The sequence below is a fragment of the Oenanthe melanoleuca genome, chromosome 1A, assembly GCF_029582105.1.
Source record: "Oenanthe melanoleuca isolate GR-GAL-2019-014 chromosome 1A, OMel1.0, whole genome shotgun sequence".
NCBI lineage: Eukaryota > Metazoa > Chordata > Aves > Passeriformes > Muscicapidae > Oenanthe > Oenanthe melanoleuca.
In genome coordinates, this window is record NC_079334.1 from 23,247,901 (window position 1) to 23,267,489 (window position 19,589).

At 44.8% G+C, this 19,589-nt stretch overlaps 1 protein-coding gene across 1 annotated transcript in view; it reads right to left on the reverse strand.

Moving 5' to 3' along the window:
• Positions 1 to 1,798, reverse strand: part of MRTFA (myocardin related transcription factor A) — a 92,821-nt gene extending 91,023 nt beyond the window's left edge. Inside the window, exon 1 of the mRNA XM_056481806.1 lies at positions 1,713 to 1,798. The gene's annotated coding sequence lies outside the window, so the exon portion shown is untranslated. The remainder of the gene's footprint in view (positions 1 to 1,712) is intronic.
• Positions 1,799 to 19,589: the final 17,791 nt, after the last annotated feature.

Sequence of the window (19,589 nt, forward strand, 5' to 3'; positions counted from 1 at the left end):
TCTCTTCTCTCCCTTTCTTTGCATTTTATTTCATTATCTGCTTGTTGCCTGAAGATTTGGGAGCCTTCTCCTACATCGTGATAGGAGAGAATGGCCTTAATTAAACAGAAATTAAAGCTGCTTCCACAACTGTTGGAACCAGCAAACACAGCTCTGCTCACATTTTGTATAGAACAGTGTGATGCTCAAGAAGCTGCAACTGCCAGTATTTCAGTCTTTTCCTGAAATCATATTTGGTTTATAAATTGTAAGAGAGAAAGGACTGGAAAGGGCTCAGTAAGCCAATATCTGATAATTAAGAAGGGTAAATTCGCCTGCTTGTGGAAAAATTGAGGCGTTTGCTTTTAGCCCTGAGTCTTTTTCTCCTTTCACCAGAAAGCACAAATCTAAAGAACAGAAAAGGAGTTCACAGTCAGCTTCAGATCATACACTTATTTTAAGTTCTATTATTAGATTCTATTTAATCACAACTATTAGATCACTCATTAAATCACTGCAGCAAATGGGAACAAATCGGTGTTCCTTTAATATTCAGTAATGACTGAAATATTTTTGGAAATACTTATGAACATCTAAAGGCATTACACTTCTACCAGTTCAACAGGAGAGATTTTACAGAAATGTGTCTTTACAGAAACCTAGTGAGGGGTTTTGTGCAAGCAGCAGATATATCTTAGAATCAATGGTGGAAGTTCATTTGTATTTTTACCTGAAAACCAACACAAAAGTAGAAAACACATTTCCAATAAATCAGCTATGCCATAACTAGCCCTGATGTCAAATACAAATTTGAAATAAAGACAGAATGTTGGGATATGCATATTCAGTCCAGAATAGCCACATTTTATATTTTCCAAATATTCAGAGCTGTGTCTTCAGATCCTACCAAGAAACAAAAAGCACATTCTGGCTTCCAAGATACAGAAAAGAAGCTACGGATTTAAACAGAAACATTTTTAATGTCTTCAAAATGTATTTTCTATGGATGGCAGGTTAAAATGCAGCTTCACAGCACAGGCCTCGATGCTGTCTGGACAAACGATAGCAGAAAGGGACTGCTAAAAGCAGCAGCAAATCTGCAACCCTTTATTCAGCTCACTCAGGGCTCATTTTGTAAAACAGAGCCACACAGAACCGTATGAACACGAAGTTGGCATGATGCAGAGCAAGGCTACACAGATGCAGATCCTGAAGATCTCGGGTTATTTCCACTAACACACACACACAGAGTTGTCAGTTTTCATCCGCGATCCTGAAGATGTGACATTACAGTCCTCTCCGATACAAGACTGTACAGACACAGGGAGGAAGACAAACGGCTGGGACACGCGGATGTTACCTCACATAAGCGCCAGACACAGCACGGACAGGCATCTTCCCGGTGGGGAAAATGAACCGGCTCAAGGGAGCCCGGAGGGGGCGGCTGCTGCCCAAACCCTTTGCGAGCCCCTGTCAGCGCTGCCCGGCCTCGAACGCCGCAAAGAGCCCCCCAAAACCACCCGCACACCCGCGGAACGCCCGGGACCCTTCTGAGGGGAGGGCGGGGAGGGGCCCAGCGGGGACACAGCGCGGGGGCTCCGCAGGGGGAGCGGCCGTGCCCCAGCGCGGGGAGGCCCCTCAGGGCGGGCCCGAGCCCACCCTCCCTCTGTCTGCCGCTGGCGCTCCCCGAGGCCGCCCCGCAGGTCCCGGCCGAGCCGCAGCTCCGCGCTCACCTGGTCACGGCTCCATCTCGCCCGAACCCGCCCGTGCCCGTCCCCGCCGGAGAAGGCGCCGCCCCCCGCTCCCGCAGCCCGGCCGCGCCACCGCCGGCCGGCGCCTCGCAACCGCGGAAGCGCCCGCCCCCCTCCAGCGCCGCCAATCAGAGCGCAGAGGGGGCGGTGAGCGGCACGAGGAGTGACCAATGGACCGCGAGCACCTGGGAAGAGCCGTCTGAGTGACGGGGCGCGCAGCCAATCGAAAGGCAGAGATGAAGTCATCTCGGGCGGGGCGGGGCCTCGCCCTTAAAGGCGCAGCGCCGCCCTTGTGGGCGCCGTGGGGTGTGAGGGTGAGTCAATAAACGAGGGGGGCAAAAGCATTTAACATCTGGCAGTTCTGGGAGTTTCGGGTTTAATGACAAATCAGGAATATTTACCTTCCTTTCTCCCATGTTTTCACCCAGCACCGCCCACCCGTAATCCTTGGGATGGGAATGGGGGGTTCCCGGCAGAGGCTGGAGCTTTAGTGCTGGGAACTAAATGCAGCAGCCTGGCGATTGTTCAGCTTTATCGCCGGACTGTCACAATCTTAAATCAGAAGATAATATTCAGTGAAGCAAGTCTACTGGAAATTGGGGGGCGGCCAGCAGAAATCTTAAAATGAAATAAATTTCTAACTTTTCAGCACTTTCATGTGTGAAAATCAGTTTTGGGATACCTGAGTCTCAAAATCCCAGAGCAGCCAAAAATGTGGAGTGTGCTGCTGTCACTGCCTGACCTTTGACTGAACCTGGTCCTGCTCTTGGAGAAACACAAAGCTTCTGGATGTGGAACAAAGCCAGGAAAATAAATGGTGCTAGTGGGTGAAATGTCCATAATGAAAACTTTGGTCAACTGTGGTGGGGTTGAGCAGAAAATAGAGGAATGATGGCATCCCTGAGGAGCAGATAGTTGGAGTGTTATAATATCATTATAAATAGTCAGTGCACTTCACCTGCAGCGATGTTCTCAGCCCTGCTTACTGTATTTCAAAAGAACATGAGTCATGACAGATACTCTAACAATGCTCTGTGAAGGATTGTCTCGCACAGTGAAGCTGAAAAACTTAGGATCATCTTTCAAAACAAAGAAAAGAGCGAGGTATACAGTAACAAGTGAAATAAAGAAGGCGTCAGAGGCCTTTCCTTATTCTCACATACAGTCAGAGAACTGGAGGACGTGATATAACTGCAAAGCAATGTATGTGAAGTAGTTAGGAAAAAATGTTTGTGCCGTGTACAATTAATCTATGAACTTCATGATAAGAAGCTTGATGGTACAAGTATGTTAAGAAGAACCAAATTCTTAGCCAGTTACTGCCAGTCAGCCACTATCTTGCCCTGGTTTCCAATCCTGACATTTACAGCTTTTTGCTTTTCGTTCCCAGGGATCCAGTTCAGCGTTGGCTACACACATAAATCTTTGGTGTAACGTAATTCTTCTCCCTGCTGTTTGACAGGGTTAGCCCTGCAGAGGTAGTTTAGTTGGCACAATGCAGTGGAAGATTAGAGTCAAAAACACAAAACATTCCCATCCATGGTGGTAATTCTGTGAGTTTCAGGTTTAATGACAAGTCAGAAATATTCACCTTCTTTTCTCCCATGTTTTCTAACAACTCTTTAGCGGTATGAGACAAATACTGCAAGTGAATGAGAAAGCATGGATGTCTTCCTGTTCTACATTGCCAGTTTTAGCAACAATGGTTCATGGCTCATTCTTGAAATCATTCGCTTAGGAGATGTGTTAATAGATTTGTTTACAGAACAGGGGAAACTGGATGATGTGTGCAAGGGCATGAAAAACTGATGACAAAACTCACAGCTCTGCCCATGTTTCTAGTTCACAAGCTGAAGTCCTGCTGTATCTTCCTTCAAACATATGAACATTTAAGAGATGGAACTGATTTACAAACTCTGCCTGTTACAGATTGTTTTCAGTAAGTACTACTAAGCTTTTCTAAGATTTCAAGGGTATTTACAGGCCTTGATAAATATATAGTAGGGGAAACCATAAAGAAATACTTGTCCATAAAATCTGTCTTCACCAGGAACAGGGACAAGTGAAGAACACGTATTACATGTGAGCTATATTTTTGCTTTAGTTTTGAAGGTCTCGTTATTTTCAGTAGCTTTTAATTTCCTTAAGACTCATAATGAATTAACTAAATTCACATTCTATTAATAAATGCACCTGCAGCATTAATAAAGGCAGCAAATACAGTCAACTAAATTACTTCCATTGGATTTAATGTCAGATGAAAGTTTGCACTGAACAAAGAAGGTGCCAGTGCAGTATAACAGAGTACAATAGAATTCAGTACAGTGAGTCTGTATATGTGCAGTTCTGAACTCAATTGCATAATTACAAAATCAAGTTACTTCTGGGTGCCTACCATGAAGAACTAAGCTTAGGATCTTATGCAGAATTATTTGATTTTCCTGACCTGATGTCTTAGTCATCATTGACTTAGCATTATATTCACCTTTGCATTTGGATTTCCTTTCTCTTTAAAGAAAAGCAGGTAAGAATGGAGGGGGAAAAATCAAAAAAGAACAAAGTAAAGGATGTCCGTAAGAGTATTTCTAAAGATAAAGTTCTTTAAATGGCTCAATATGGTGCTTAACATTAAAGGCTGGATGGCCTTCAGCCATCTAAAGATGACTCTGCTTAAACCCACAAACTATTACAGAAACCTTAATGACCCAACAACTCAGAACATGCCTAACAGTGCCTCGGCATTAGGCTGGTGGACAAATTGTCTCCTGATGGAGAAAGAACCTTGTTGGCACAGATAACTGTGCCAACAGCTTCATTTCTGGGGGAGTAATGGATTCTGCTATCATGGCTTCTGACTATATCCTAGCAGCTCAGCAAGATCCCAGGTTTCACAGTGGTTTGCACAGAGCACAGCAGCAGGTGCTCACATGTGTGTGTGAGCAGGAGTGTGCAGGGACTTCCAGGGCTCTGGGGGAGATCCTTCCAGAGGCAGCTAGCCAAACAGGGATGATTGGCAGCCCTGGGCTCAGCAAAGCCTGCACATCAGCTGCTGTGGCCAGCTCTTGCAAGCCCTGTGCTCAAGGGGAGCCACCCCTGAGGCACTTCTGCCCCAGCACCTCTGGTGAGCACTTCCGTGTAGACGGATTCTGCTGAGCCATAATTGCCTTGATCAGGGCTGCAGGAGCTCTTACAGCAGATCAAACACTGTCCATCACTTGATCAGCTCAGCTTCCCTGTCTGGCCTCGAGCCAGAGCCTACAATTCCCTCACAGGCTGCAGGACAGATGTTGAGAAGGAGGATGGGCCAGACAAGGTTGGGCAGGGGAAGGAATAGGAGGATGCAGAAATCTCGGAGTTCAGGCATGTGTTTGGGTACACAGGAGGAGTAGCCTGTGGACACTGAGGATTGGGCCCCTAATGGAAAGCAGGGGGCTGTGAATGGTCCAGCTCTGAGCAGACAGCTGCTGCAATCCCTCATGGTGGTGCCACAGTCCTGTGTTGGGATTTCTTGTGGGAGCTTTAAAGGGAGCAGTTGACTTCAGGGTTCCACTGTAAAACTAGGAGATGGTGTGTTCTCAGCCTATTTAATCAAGTCCTGACAAGCAAGAAGCAACAGGGAAAAGTGCCTAACTAGATTCCTTGCCTTCAGCGAGGCCAGTTGCTTTCACTTTTAAATTGAATCCTGCTCTTTACTTGGTTTCATTCTTTGTTTCCGTGACCTGCACATCAGTGGTTGATTTCTGTCCTATAATCCCTACAGTTTAAGTGTCTCTTGAGAAAGGAGTTGGGCAAGGACATAAACATCTTAGAGAGGTAGTTCAATGACTGTTCAAAATGTTAGAGACACTCATTTTCCTGTCTTACTAAGGATTTTCTGTTTTGAAATAGCTCAGCAGTTTCAGTTTGGTAAACACCAACGTATTTCTATTAATCTAAGTTTAACTGGGCAAAGAATCTACCTTCCTATGTGCCCTTTACACAAAAAGAAGATTTTTCCAGCTCAGCTGCTCAAAGAGAGAGAAGCATACGGGAAAAACAGAGCAAAGGAAGCTGAAATCCTTTTTAAAAGTATGTCCTTTAGGCAAATATCAAGCATGAGAATTTGCAATAAGGAAGTTGTCTGGGGAAGTGTAAGTGCTCGTAAAAAAGTGTGTAGATTAGTATCAGAGTCCAGGGTTAATAATTAGTGTCTTCTATCAAAGAATGCATTAATTGTTAACTTGAGGCTGTGACTTCCAAGTTGTAACCCACATAGATAGAAAAGCATTTACCGCAGTAAACAGAACAGTTTACAAACTCACCCGTTCAAAAGTGCAGGGATAAAGCTACATTGCTGTTTATGAGGAGAGGTGAAGGTTGGCCATTGTCTTTTGGCTCGAAAGGACTGGAACAGACACCATCTCTGGGGCTTTGCAGTATTTCCCTGCTTCCCTTAGATGGAGCCAAACTCACATCGTCGGGCTGCCTGTGACTCACCAGTAGTGCATGCAGCTTGCCCAAAATCTGAGAACTATGCAGCAGGAGAGTTTGTCATGGGTCCCTAAGCCCCATTTCCTGCCTGACTTCCTAATACTGGTTCATTGCCTCCCAGCTCTGTTCCCACAGTGCCACGGAGACAGACAGTGACACACAAATGCGCTAATCTGACACTGACCTTCCCTTGCAGCTTGAGGGAAAATGTTTTTTCAGATGTTACAATTACTACCTTTCTAACCACACATTATATCACAGCTTTTGCTACTGGTCTATTCATCTGCACACTGAATGGATAAGGCATTAGGAAGCATCTTTTGGATGCTTTTTCCTTCCATGTCGCACTGTGATCTTGGGCAAAGTTCTGATCTACCAGGTCTCGTTACTCTGGCTTCCCACTGCAAAATGTTTGAGATCTCTATGATTGCGGTGCAATGACTTGTAATAGAAAGTAGGAACTTCAGAGAACACAGAGGAGGAGTCTACAGTCTCAGCCACCTGTGAAGTGATAGCTAAATTACAGCAATTTGATCAAAAAGCTGCATAAGGAAGACAGACACAGCTATCAGCAGAAGAAGGATAAGAGGATTACAGGTTAAGAAGTGAGCATTTCCAGTCTTTGGGAGTAAGGAAAAATAGTTACTCTCCTGACAACAACTTAACGTTCTTTCCTCAATTCAAGAGCCAAGAAAGCCATCTTCACATCTGTGTTTAGAAGAGTGCAAAGCCACTCACATCCCAGTAAGGGGCAAGAGTAAATATTTCCACACTGATTTTACTTACCTGGCAACAGATGTCACTACACTGGATTTGAAAGTGCTGTGGAAACATCTGAGGCAACTTAGACAGAGTGCCCTTTCTCTAGCCTTCTATTTTTAAGCAAAACCACAGAAGACGTAATTTTCTCAAAAGATCATTACATTTAAAGGGTCTGTCTTTTTATCCTGCCATTCGGTGTTCAGACTAAATCATGATGAATCAAAACATGGAGACTGTGTGTTGATAATATCCCAGTCACATAATTGTGCAACTAACTGGAGAAAAGATCTGTGCACCGTTTTATATACCTGTTGTTCTACACCTCTCATGGCATTTGCAGAAGTCATTTTATCCCTTCCACAGAGGCATTTGGGGTGCAGCAAGAGGCTGTGACAACCAAACAGTTGAGAAAGCTGGGAAAGGCTTTCTGGTGCCAGACCAGTTTTTCGGATGGAGCCTCCTTTTCCAGAGGCTTGCTGGAAGAAGGAGATGCTGGAGCCCACTCTGGTTTGGCACATCCTCATCAGGGCTGTGTTACTTCCCAGCTGCTCCAAGGTTCTGACTCCAAGGTCTGCTCTCAAAGGAGTTATGTTCTCCATCTTTCATTGCCAGAGAAGGTGCAGCTGGAGGATTTGGAAAAAGGAGATTTGATCCCCACACAACCCTGGGGGTTCCCCAGAGTGGTGAGTAATCAGCATGGGGAGAGGAAGTGTGGGACACTCATCTTTACTTCGTTTAGATGTTTCCCATGAAGCAACAAGAGGATCTTTGGATTTCTGGTTGCAAAGGCCATGTCTGATTTCAGCTGCGATGTCACCCTGCGAGAGCTGACTCATCCAGCAGGGCTGCGGTTCCAAGGAACACAGGCAGAGGCTGGGAAAGTTCAGAGCTATTTTCAGAGCTTGGGGGAGTTGCACTGTGGGGTCCCACTCTCTGCAAGAGGTGCTGGACAGAGAGTGGGCTGTCCAAGAGGCTTAGTAAAACTGGACACTGCCATGACCTCACAGGCTTCAAAGCAAATAGACTGCAAAGGCAGAAAATAGTAGAGGAAAATAATCACCATCCACTGGGAAAGAGTTCCTTTGGTATTTTGAGCTGACCAATCACCTTAATGTGGCTTAGCTGCATTAAATGGTCCCTGGAGCAGGATTTTGGCAGTGCCCAGACAAAGATGGACCAAAGGGAAATTGTGCAATACAAAGGCAAAATACGCTGATATTCACCAAAATTAGTGCAGCCTCATCTTCTGCCTCAGTTTACCTTTATCTGTTTACCACAACCCAAACAACATGCCTTTTATTTCCAAAACTCTCCCTAGTCTGGGTAAGGTTTATTAACATAACATTCAGCCTTCCAGCCTTAATAACAAGATTTACAATTGTGATAAGAAACATCTAAAAATGTGATTTAATATATATATTAAAAACAGTGGGGGGAAAAGCTCTGGAGAGAAATTAGAGTATTCTGATTTATGCTTGAGAAAAGAGGGATCAAATGGAAAGGGGAAAACAAAAAAAGAATGAGTGCTTAATGCTGTCTGGGGAAGCACAGCAGCAGCCTCTCTCAGACAGGCCTGATGTTCCTACAAAATAGCCAGTCCAGGAATGAGCATTCCAGATAAACAGAGAGGCACAAACATATGAAGCAGGAATGAAATTCAAGTGGAGCTGCTTTCCACTTTCCCCTGCCACTGCTGCAGCACAAGGCTGAGTTTTCTCCCAAAGAAAGATATCCTTGTGTGGCAGAGTTGCCCATCAGACACCAAAAGCTCTTCCAGCTGCTGGCAACGTAGCAAGAGTGATGGGCTCCTGGCCAGGGCTCTCGTGATGGAGCCCACGCAAATCAGGGAAGTGCCCGGGGGTGGTGAGCACTGGGACTGCTCAGCATCTTGGATACCAACACTCCTCTACTCCTGCTGCTCCAGGGGAGCCATCTGTCAGAGTTAAATGTCTGGTTAAAGGGGCTGAGATAAAGCATTCTCACAGAGCTGATTGCTCCAGAAATGTGCGTGATGCCAGTATGTAATGTCAGGAAGCAGCTTTGCTGAAATATCAGGGTGATCTCATTTCAAAAAAGGAGACTGGAGAAAGGGTGTATGTTGGAATTGAAGGACAGAAATTATTTAAAGGAGGGATATATTGCTATGTTGTTGAAACTCTCTGTGATTATTTAATTTACAGGAAGACATTCAGAAAAGGGAACAGAATGGAAAAGCAGAAAATACTGAAGTCTGTAAAGGTGTTTTACAGTGCCCTGATTGCTCCTATACTGAATGAGGACTCAGTGAACCTGAAAAGGATGCATTTTGAAGTGGGTAACAGGAGACATGTTTATTACAGAATAAAGTTAGGTGCATACAGGAAGTATATTATTTACTACAGAATAATGTTATTTGTGAGACTTTTGCAGACCATCATTGAGAACGAGCCAGCTTAAGTCTTAAGTAGGATTAGAGAGGGGAGAAAAGAGGATAATCAGAGGTTGTTGCTTTTATTCTCTCTCTCATGTTTGAAGGATAAAATCCTACTAGCTTCAGGGCAAAGAGCAACCTCAGAAAGTCCATGACTAGAAATAACTTATTCTGTAGGCAAATTATTCTATTCTTCTCTTGAACTTTTCTGGGAATAATCTTCTGCTGGTTTCTGTCACAGATAGGATAGTAGCCTGCAGGGGTAATTTTTCCAGTGTGTATTTTATTGCTGGGGTGTGTTAGTAAAGGTATGAGCCAGAATTTCAAAGACTGTTTTCAGGCCACTTTGATTGGCAGCAAAATACCATGTGACAGATGAAGACAGAAGTCAAATGACTGACATGTTTTTTCAACCACCTGATTCTCTCGCAAACATAAAGAAAAAATATATTAAATCTGTATTTTGTGACTATGCTTATTTTTTTCATAGTAGCCTAGTCTTCAGAGAACCTCCTAGATTAATATCATCCAGCTTTGTATCTTGAGCATCATCTATTTCCTGGTCATAATCTGCATCTCTATTACTGTTTCTGCTGTAGAGAAAAAACCCAGCTTTCTCTGCTGCCACCATGTTCCAGACATCTAAATCTTTGGAATCTGTCATTGTAGGGACAATGGGCTCTGGCATGTTGAGAGACCCTATGTTTGCTCCCCCTGCTGTGGATGTCAGCAGTTCTCCAGCACCCCTATTCTCACTGCTGAATACACAGACTGATGTTCAGCCACTGTTTACCAATTTTTTCCCTAAGATGTTGCAAGTCTCTTCTCACTGACTTGATAGTTTACCTTTTGTGGGCACATCATCCTGGTTTGGCACCACAGTAGGCTTATCCTGATGATGCCAGAGGCTGTAACATTCACTGTACCTACACTGTGTCCTGTAGTGACCTGCACTAATCACATGCAAATATTCTGAAAGATCAAGCCTCTTCTGCCCCAGCAAAGTGCCCAGCTAAAGGTGAAGTGAGCTACACAATTGCTCTGTCTGCTGGGCACAGTTTCACAGGGTGTACACACAACCTCTGATCCTCATCTGCTCTTGTACCTGAAATGTGTACTTCATCCTGGGCTGTGCACTGTGCTGGCTCATCCCTCTCTGTACTTGGTGGGTCATGAAGGCTGTCACTGCGTCTCTCTTTCAGGTCAATGGCCCAAGACAGGCAGGGACTGACCACACATTTGCCAAGAGGCAGATAGCAAGCCCAAAAGTAAAGGTATTTGATCTAAAGTGGATATAAAAGGACCTAAACAGGTGCCTAGAGACCAGAAAGACTTCAAAAGGATATTTGGTTTTCCCTGGTGATTCTATGCTTTAAAATGTTTAAACAAATCCAGTGTATAATTTGGTCGAATGACAAGAATATATATAGAAGAGAATGGTGATAATAACTCATGAAGCTTTGGAAGATATAAATGTCAAGGAAGGAGGAGTAGTTATGGTGGTACTAGTGTTGCCAGGAGGACCTAAGTGAATTTGAGAAAAGGAAAATTTTGGCTCAGTACAAGGAACAAAAATTATAACTAAATAAAGCAACCTAAAATAAGTAACTGTACAAAGCCTAAGAAACCAAACAAACCCTTTCCTTCAAGCAGTTATTTTGGAAGAGGAAAAGTACCAGATACTACACTGAGTTCTTTGCAAGCTTCACTCTTGTTGTGGGTTTTTGTATGGAAGCCACTCAAAAAGTTATGGTGATGGGGGGCTGCCTAAAATGGAAAGAGCTAACAATAATCACTGTTTGATTTGAACAATCCCCAAAAGGGAGAGGATGAAATCCCTCAGAAGCAGTAAATTAAAACTGAGCAGAAACCTGGCACGTAGAGTAAATGACGCATACAGTGAATGGCACAATCTTCTGCTGGGCACTGCACATAGAGGACAGACACATCATGATTTCCCGTGTCTAAAATAAAAAGCCTATAAAAAGTACTTCTTCCCGTTATGGAGATAAATACATTTGACAAGAGTGATTTGTCTTCTTTCTATAGAACTGATGCTTTTTTTTTTTTTTTTTTTTTTTAAATATGTGTGTGTCCTCTTCTCCCTTGTGAGCTTTAAGAGAAAACAGAGGTGTCTGATCTGGGTAAGAGTCTGGCACAGATAAGAGGTCTGAAACTGGGACAATAATCACTGCTTTTCACATTGACAGTGCTTTCTCTTCACTGGAGTGTCCCTGGGGTTTAGAGGATGTGATAAAGCATGTTCAGTCCAAGTGGAGGAAATGTTAAAACTTCAGATATAAATAGATGTAGTTTTTAAATTTAGGCACTGTGTTAGAAAATTCTAGCAGGAGCTAAACCAAAAGTTTGAAGATGTGGAAATCTAAAATTAGGCTAATGATCAAAACCAGAGAACAATGTTGATCTTCCCAGACAGACTTTTCTATTTTTCAATGAAGTTTGTTTTCTTTTTTTTAAGTGAAGGCTAGAAATATCTCTATATCGATGGCTGTGTTTTGATGGATGAGTAGTAAAACAAGGCTGGTTACCAGATCAGTGGGACAGATGCTGCAAAGGAGAGCATCCTCTTCAGCTTTATGAAGCACTGATTCCTGCGCCAGCAGGGAGGTAAAGAGCTGCTGCACCATGTTCGCAGTCCATTAACCACCGGCATTTTCAGTGCATACCAAACCCCAGATCAAATAACTCTGCTGTTAGATCACGCTAAAGTGCTCCACTGCTTATTTCTCTCTGTCACATCCTAGTTACCAGGCTGCAGGGGCACCAGGGAAAGTGGCATGTGGAAGCTTCAGCTATATAAACTTCGGTTCTTGAAACAAACAAACGTGCAATGAATGAGCACTCGTTGTTCCCTTGTTCTGTGTTTATGCTTTGGTGAAGAAGGCATGGGGTTCCTGCTGGAAAGCAGGATGACAAATTTAAAAGGACACGGGCACAGTGCCAGGCAGCAAGTCCCTGCATCACCCCACCGTGCCTGGCCAGGCTGTGCAGAGCCACCACACTCCTTCCTGCTGCCCTGGCTCCTGGGATGAAAGCATCCAGCTCAGTACTCGCTTCTCTGACGGAATGTGCTGCCATCGTGGCACTCATCTCCATTCCTCCCCATGGTTTTGAGCTCTTGGGCATTTTGTTTCAAGGGCAGCGCTCTCCTCCGGATGTTTTCATTCTCGTGTACTTGCAGATGTGACTCTCTGCCAAGTGATGTGCCTTTTTTTATCTGGGAAAATCCTTGGTGTGTTTTACGAGACGGACGTGCGAGGCCCAGGAACTGCCAGCACGTACAATCGCCTGCGATCTTTCTTCACACAGAGCCTCGGGCCGTCCGCCCCGAGATAGCGGAAAGGAGCGCTCGGAGAAAGGAGTGGCGCCCGGGTGGGGCTGGCGGCAGAGCTCCGGCTGGCCCCGGGCGGCCGGGGAGACGTGCTGGGACTGTTCTGCTCTGTCCCTGCTGTGTCCCTGTCCCTGCTCCGCTCAGCAGCCCCGAGCTGGCAGCACGGCTGCTGTGCTGGAGAGGCTCTGCCCTGCTTCACCGCTGTACGGCTGCGCTGACCCCTCCCATGCTAAAGCGCACAGACGCAGGTTAAATAATCTCTCTTGTTTTGTCACCTAAACATGCCATGCTGTCCCTTCCAAGCCCCATCCTCCTCTCCTTTCAGATCTTGTTTATTAACCTCTTCTCCCAGATATCTACCACAGATTTTTTCCTTATAGGTCCTTATTTTTATTTTAACCCTTTCATCTGCTCTCCTAATATACACCCAAATCCCACACTTGAACACAAATATTGGAGCCCCTGAACACAGCAGAGACAGTATCTCTCTAACATTATTATCATTACTAATATAACAGCATGCAAAAATTATAATAATATATAAAACAAGTAAAATAAGGCCTGTTACATACTAGTATCCTACAACTGGGAGGAACAATTCCCAGCAATGCTCTATTCCATTCAAGGTTGGCACATACTTTGTCAAGATAGCCTGCCTGTGCCAAAGGAAATTTAGGAACTGACACAGCATCGCTCTTTGTTTTTATTTAATGGCTTCTAATCTCAACAGGTATGGAGCAGAGGGTACTAGAAAGACTAACTTGATGTCTGGTCAGGGCATAGCTGTGTTAGAAAATCTTAATTAAAGAGGATGTGGTTTTCTTGTTATGCTAAAAAAGCTTGTTTCTCTTAGGTATGGAGAAATGACTGTCTTGCTTTAGCCAAAATTTTCCTGAGACAGTACAGGTCACACACAGACACCCAACACAGAAACTTTCTGCCCACACCACCTGTCAACATTATCAACAACTTGAAATCAGACTCTGTAAGAGGAAGGGTGAGGTAAACTCAGCCATTAGCATTTTCCTCCCTGTGCCTCTCATAATCAGATGTGGCCTGGTTCATCTTCTGGGTCAGCAGTTTTACAGCTAGGTGAGGCACTGGAGGAGCCACATACATGTACCTTGAGAAAACTGCAATATTCAGCTATTGTTTTTGTTTTATGGCAAATGAAGCAATGTGAAAGGACAAGGGATATCCAGCAGGATGATGTGTGGTGTGGAAGAAGAACACCTGCATCCTCTCTGTGAAGACTGCTGCTAGTGATGTGTCCATAGCACCAATGAATCAATGGTGGTGTTTTGTGCTTGCCACTGAAAATATGATCATGGAAGTAGCTGGACAAAGCCTAGGTCAGAACCAGGAGGAACAAATGTGACTGTGTCTTTTCTTCATGTTCAGATATCCATATCCTGAGAAAACCCTGCACTGTCCAAAATAATGAAAGTGTTCTTATATTTGCCAGCTCAAGAGCTGTTTTACTATTGATATCAAGAGGGAAAACACAGCTGTTAATGAGGTCAGACCATCTCAATCCCTGCTTATTTGTGTTTTGGATTGCTGTAAGCAGAGCTCCAATGATGCAAACAGGGGGGTGTCCCTGGCAGCAGAGCCCCCCTGTTGAGGAAGGGCATGGCACTGGCTAGTCATCGGGGGAAAAGACCCAGTGCCATGGTTTTATTCCTACAGCCTGTGCATTTTAACTCTGGGCAGAAAACTGAGGCCACCATCTCCTGATTCATGTTCCTCTCTAGCAATGCTTGTGCTCATGAAGCCATTGCTTCCCCTTACATTAGCCATTTCTTTCTTCAGCTGCATCTCAGTACAACAACTCCTCCCAGCACCAGCACAGTGGGTTATAGAGGCAAGTGTTGAACCCCAGCAAGGAACTGATTGAGGTTAAACCCCAATGTAGTAGCATAAGACAACAGCTAGATCTCTTTAAATGGGAATTGCCACAAAAAGCCCTTCAGGAGGACGTGGCCTCTGGGGTCAGATGGCAGCCATGAGCAGGACTACCCCTCCCTGAGCATGGAAGTGTGAGCCACGGAGAAACCTGTATGGTTTTGCCCCACTTGGATCCACCAATTGAGTCTGCTCCTGTGTTCAGACATAATCACCATATGGAAAAATAAAGGCAGGTGGCCTTTCTTACCTTGTTTTTCTCACTACTCAAAGATAATTAATAAATTAATAAATAAATAAATAAATAAATAAAGTGATTCCTACCTTCAAATATTTTCTTCTCTGTCAGAAATCCAGGTCTCAGCAAGCTGGCTTCCTTGAAAGCTTCTGGTGATAAAGCAGAAGCAGTTGTGTGAGCCACCAGCTGCAGCAACTTTCAGGGAAAATCTGAGGGACGGGAAATGAGTTCATCGAGACCACCTGGAGCTCTGTGTGCCACCAAAGAGGACCAGGGGGGCAGAAAGCAGCAGCGAAAGGTCAAATTTTCAAGATAAATACGGAAACAGTCATTGCACAGGATTTCTCTGGTAAATTCACTTTGCAAATACAAAAACTCCCAGAAGTGAGTGTTATCCACAGTGCTACACCCTGATTAAACCTCTCCAGCAAATTACAGCCACAGACCCCAATTCTTCTTCCTCTTACAGGGCTTCTGGGCTTCCCAGTGCTGCCATAGCTCAGAGCTACCCCACCCTTCAGAGCCTCCTGTGGCCCAAGCCCTGCTTACTCATTTGGTTAAATGAGGTTGTCTTTTGAAGTTCACTACTCACTCCAACCACAGCCCTGTAAGAGCTGCTGCCATGTGGACGTGGCTGAACCCCAGGCAGGTATTGTTGCTAAATAGCTGGTGATAGAGCTCAGTTAAAAAGCAAGAGGCATAGTAAAAGCATGAGTGCAAGATTTTATGGTGAAAATGAACAGTTAATTGAGCCTTAGGCACTACATGTCTCTCTTACACTTAATTTAACACTCATTTTGACAGCACCTGGTGATGCAAACCTTTTATCTGCTGGCTGCAGCCTCTCCCACAGCAGTGACTCAACCAACCCTTTCCTTCAAGCCTTGTTTGAGTGAAAATCTGTCCAAGTGGTCCTGATAAAATTCAGTTCCTTAGACCCAGAAATTTCTTATCTCTCTAGGAATGATTGCATCAATCAAAGACAAGGAGGAGCTGGTTGCAGTCATTCCTTGTTTGGGAAGAAGAGAAGCACTACTTTAGGCTTAAGCTTGCTTCCTCATGGACAGGAAAACACATCCATGCTATTCTTGCCTCTCGTTCCAGTCCTGCATCCCCTGTCCTTGCTGTTTTATTATACTAGCAATACTTGAGGAATTGCACTTGCTACTCCGTCTCTGTTGGATGGGGGTAGAGGAAAACAGAGCTGCAAAGGCTTTATGATGTTGCTGTTCATCAGTCTGTTCATGCAAGTAGGAAGTTTGGTTGGTGACTCTGAAAATATTCATATTTCCTACATAAACTGGCTTTCCACCCAGTATTATGGTCCCCTGGCCTCTCTGTCCTGGCAGGAGGGCTCTGCCACTGACAGAAGCCACCCCCATGGTGCCACCCATGGCAACATTGCTGTCTGCTCCCACGGAGAACCAATCTGAGTAAATAGCATTTAGAAAAATATTAAATTAAGCAGAGCCTTAAAAAAAAATAATAAAAACAAACAGGAAAACTTTTTCATCAGATCTGCTCTCTGTGCCGGCTCATTAAATGCTATTATGAGGCATTAAACCAGGGTAAGGGTCCAATTTATTCCCCTCCTTGCATTGCCCCTACCCTGACTCTGCCTGGCTGCTGGCCAGGTGACACAAAGCACCCAGGCAGGGAGCTGGTAGGGAGACAAGGAGATTCCCTGGAAAAATTGAGGCACACAAGGGCTCAGAGGGAGAAAGGGACTCTGGAGGGCTGGCTGGAAGTGGTGCTTACAGGACTGGCCAACTGCCAGCAGTGGCTGAAGCTACACAGAGCAATTCAGGCTTAAGAGGTCAAGGGAAAACTGTCAGGGAGCCCAAGAGCAGGGATGGCCAGTGACTATTCAAAGCCCAGTCTGAAGCTCATAGCAGGGTGAGTTGAGGAGCAGAGGGAATTGAGGTGACCCTCTGCAGCTACCCCAAGTCAGACTGTCCTCATTTTTACCTTGAGCAGGCACCCAGGCCTGGTTTTGGTCCTGCCTCAGCCACTTTGCTCCAAACAGGAAACTAAGAAATGTGTTTATATCTTCCTCAAGAGGAAAATAAAGCAAAAACAGAGCAAAAGCCTCCACTTGGGATTACAGGAATGAATGATCAGCAATAGGAAACCCTGTTTCCAGTGCTGGGAAATGCAGTTGTTATGTCAACCAGCTGTTGCTGGCAGTCCCACATGGCATGATAAATAGAACTGGGCTTGGTGTGGAAGCCAGCTGGCTTGCACCAGGCAAATCCTTATGGGAAGAGACGAAAGCTTGAGGAAGAGTTTGTCCACACCCAAATGTGGGTGGCTTTGGAGAACCTCAGCTATCAGTGACCTGAGTTTGCTGTGGGTTGGATGTTGTGAGCCACCATCACTCTGAACCCACCCACAGGGTTTGCCCTTGAGAACACCAAGAGATTTCAAGGAAAACCTTTTCATTTCAAGGGTGACCTCTTCCTTTCGCACAACCTCCTGTTCAGCTCAGCCTGAGATACAATCGGGGAGCAAAAAAAGGAAGTAAATGAGCTGGAAGAGCTGAGTGTCCCAAAAGCCCTGGCTGTGCCCTGCACTCACTGGGAGTTTCCCCTCACCTGACGCAAATGAAGAAAAGCCACCGAGAAACCACAGGGAGCCCCTGAACCCCATCTGAGCCAGCTACGTGCCTGCTGGAACCACCACCTCACTGACCTCTGCCACTGACAGAGGGCTGAAAACCCCAGTGGGCAGCTTTGTTCAAATACAGGCATTATAAACACATTGGCTGTGACATTTTGTAGCAGAAAAAGCGTGGCCAGCAGGACCAGCATGGTGATCACCCCCCCACACACTCTGCTTTGCTGAGGTCACACCTTGAATCCTGGGCTCAGTTTTGGGCCCCTCACTACAATAAAGGCATTGAGGTGCTGGGGCATGTCCAGAGAAGGGCAGTGGTGAAGGGTTTGTGGAACACAAATCTTATGGGAACCAGCTGAAGGAGCTGAGTTTGTTTAGCCTGGAGAAAAGGAAGCTCAGGGGAAACCTCATCATTCCTAAACTACCTGACAGGAGGTTGCAGCAAGGTGAGAGTCAGCCTCTTCTCCCAGGTGACACAAGACAGGAAAAGTGGAAAAAGCTTCAAGTTGTGCCAGAGGAGGTTTTGACTGGATACTCATAAAAGTTTCTTCACCAAAATTGTTGTCTAGCCATTGGGCAGGAAGTCCAGGGAAGTGGTAAAGTCACCATCCCTGGATGTATTTAAAAGATGAGTTGATATGGCACTTAAGGACATGGTTTAGTGGTGCACTTGGCAGTGCTGTGTTAAAAACTGGACTCAATAATCTAAAGGTTTTTTCCAACATCAATTATTCTGTGATTTCATGATACTATTCTCTCTTTGTAGCCCAGAGAATATATAGATGGTGACTCCCCTGTTGCAGTGCCGGCAGCTACGCAGAACAAAGTGCTGATTTCTGTATCCCAAAGAACATTTGAAGTAACCAAACCTGCAAGTTCTGTTGCAAAAGTAACCTTAAATAGTAACACTCTTGGAGGGTGTCACACACAATCCAAGGCGAGGTTTAACATCCTTGTTTTAGAAAAGCAGTCTTTTCAGGCAGGTGAACAATTCCCTGTCCCTTCAGTTTTAAATACATTTTTCCTAATAAAATTATGTGCTTGTCCCTATTTCGGGGCTAGTCAGACCATTTGATTGCTCAAAATTGGATGAGAATGACTCTCTAATGCACTGGAAGAAAATATGCCAAGCAGAGCTGAAATAGCAACTTAGCCCCTTTCTAAAGGTTGGTGACAATATCTGATGCAGTAGTGACAATTTACCTTTAAAATACAGAGGACAATTATTGTGTCCTTCTGTGCACACCTCTGTTTACCAGCCTTCCAACCCAACCCTTCCCAGGAGACAGGGGAAAGGCAAAGGCCACAGCAATTGATTTAATTGGCTTCGCTGCCCTGTAATTTTTATCCTCTGCTGTACAGCTGGCATTTTGTTTACATGCTCCTGTATTCATACAAATTAACAAGGTTTAAAAGGGACAGGAATATTACTCTCAGATGTTCTAGATCTTGGCCCTCCCCATAAACTCTAATTTCCATGGATTAAGTTGTTTAGAAATCCATGGACGTAATTAATAACAGCCAAAGGGCAGGAGCATTTAAGCAAAGAACAAAAGGGAAATTCTGTGTGAAATAAGCTTAAATTTTATTGTTAAAAAGATGATTTAAACATCAATTCAACTTCATCGGTGAAGTAATGGCTAAAATTACCAATAAATGAAATAAGGAGCCCTGAAAAACTCTTTCTGCTATTGTCTAGCTATTCCAAGGAGGTTTGGTTTTCCCATGACAGCCACTCCAGTACAACAGAAAAAATAAACCAGTTTTGGCCAGCAGGTTCTCTCCAGCATGTGGGCTCTTTGCTGCTCCCAGGGGAGCTGAGGGAGCAGAGGGGAGGCAAAGGAGCAGCAGCTTGGCTCCTGGAGCACCCTAACCACTCCAGTCCTGGAGAAAAGAAAGTTCTGGGGAAACCTTACTGCAGCCTTTCAGTACATGAAGTGAGCCTCAAAATAAGATGAGGACAAACCTTTCATTAGAGCCCGTGGAGATAGAACAAGGGATAAACTGAAGAGGTATCAACTTCAATTACCTGTAAGGTCGAAGTTTTTTACAATCAGAGTGGTGAAACACTGGAACAGGTTGCCCAGAGAGGTGGTGGATGCCCCA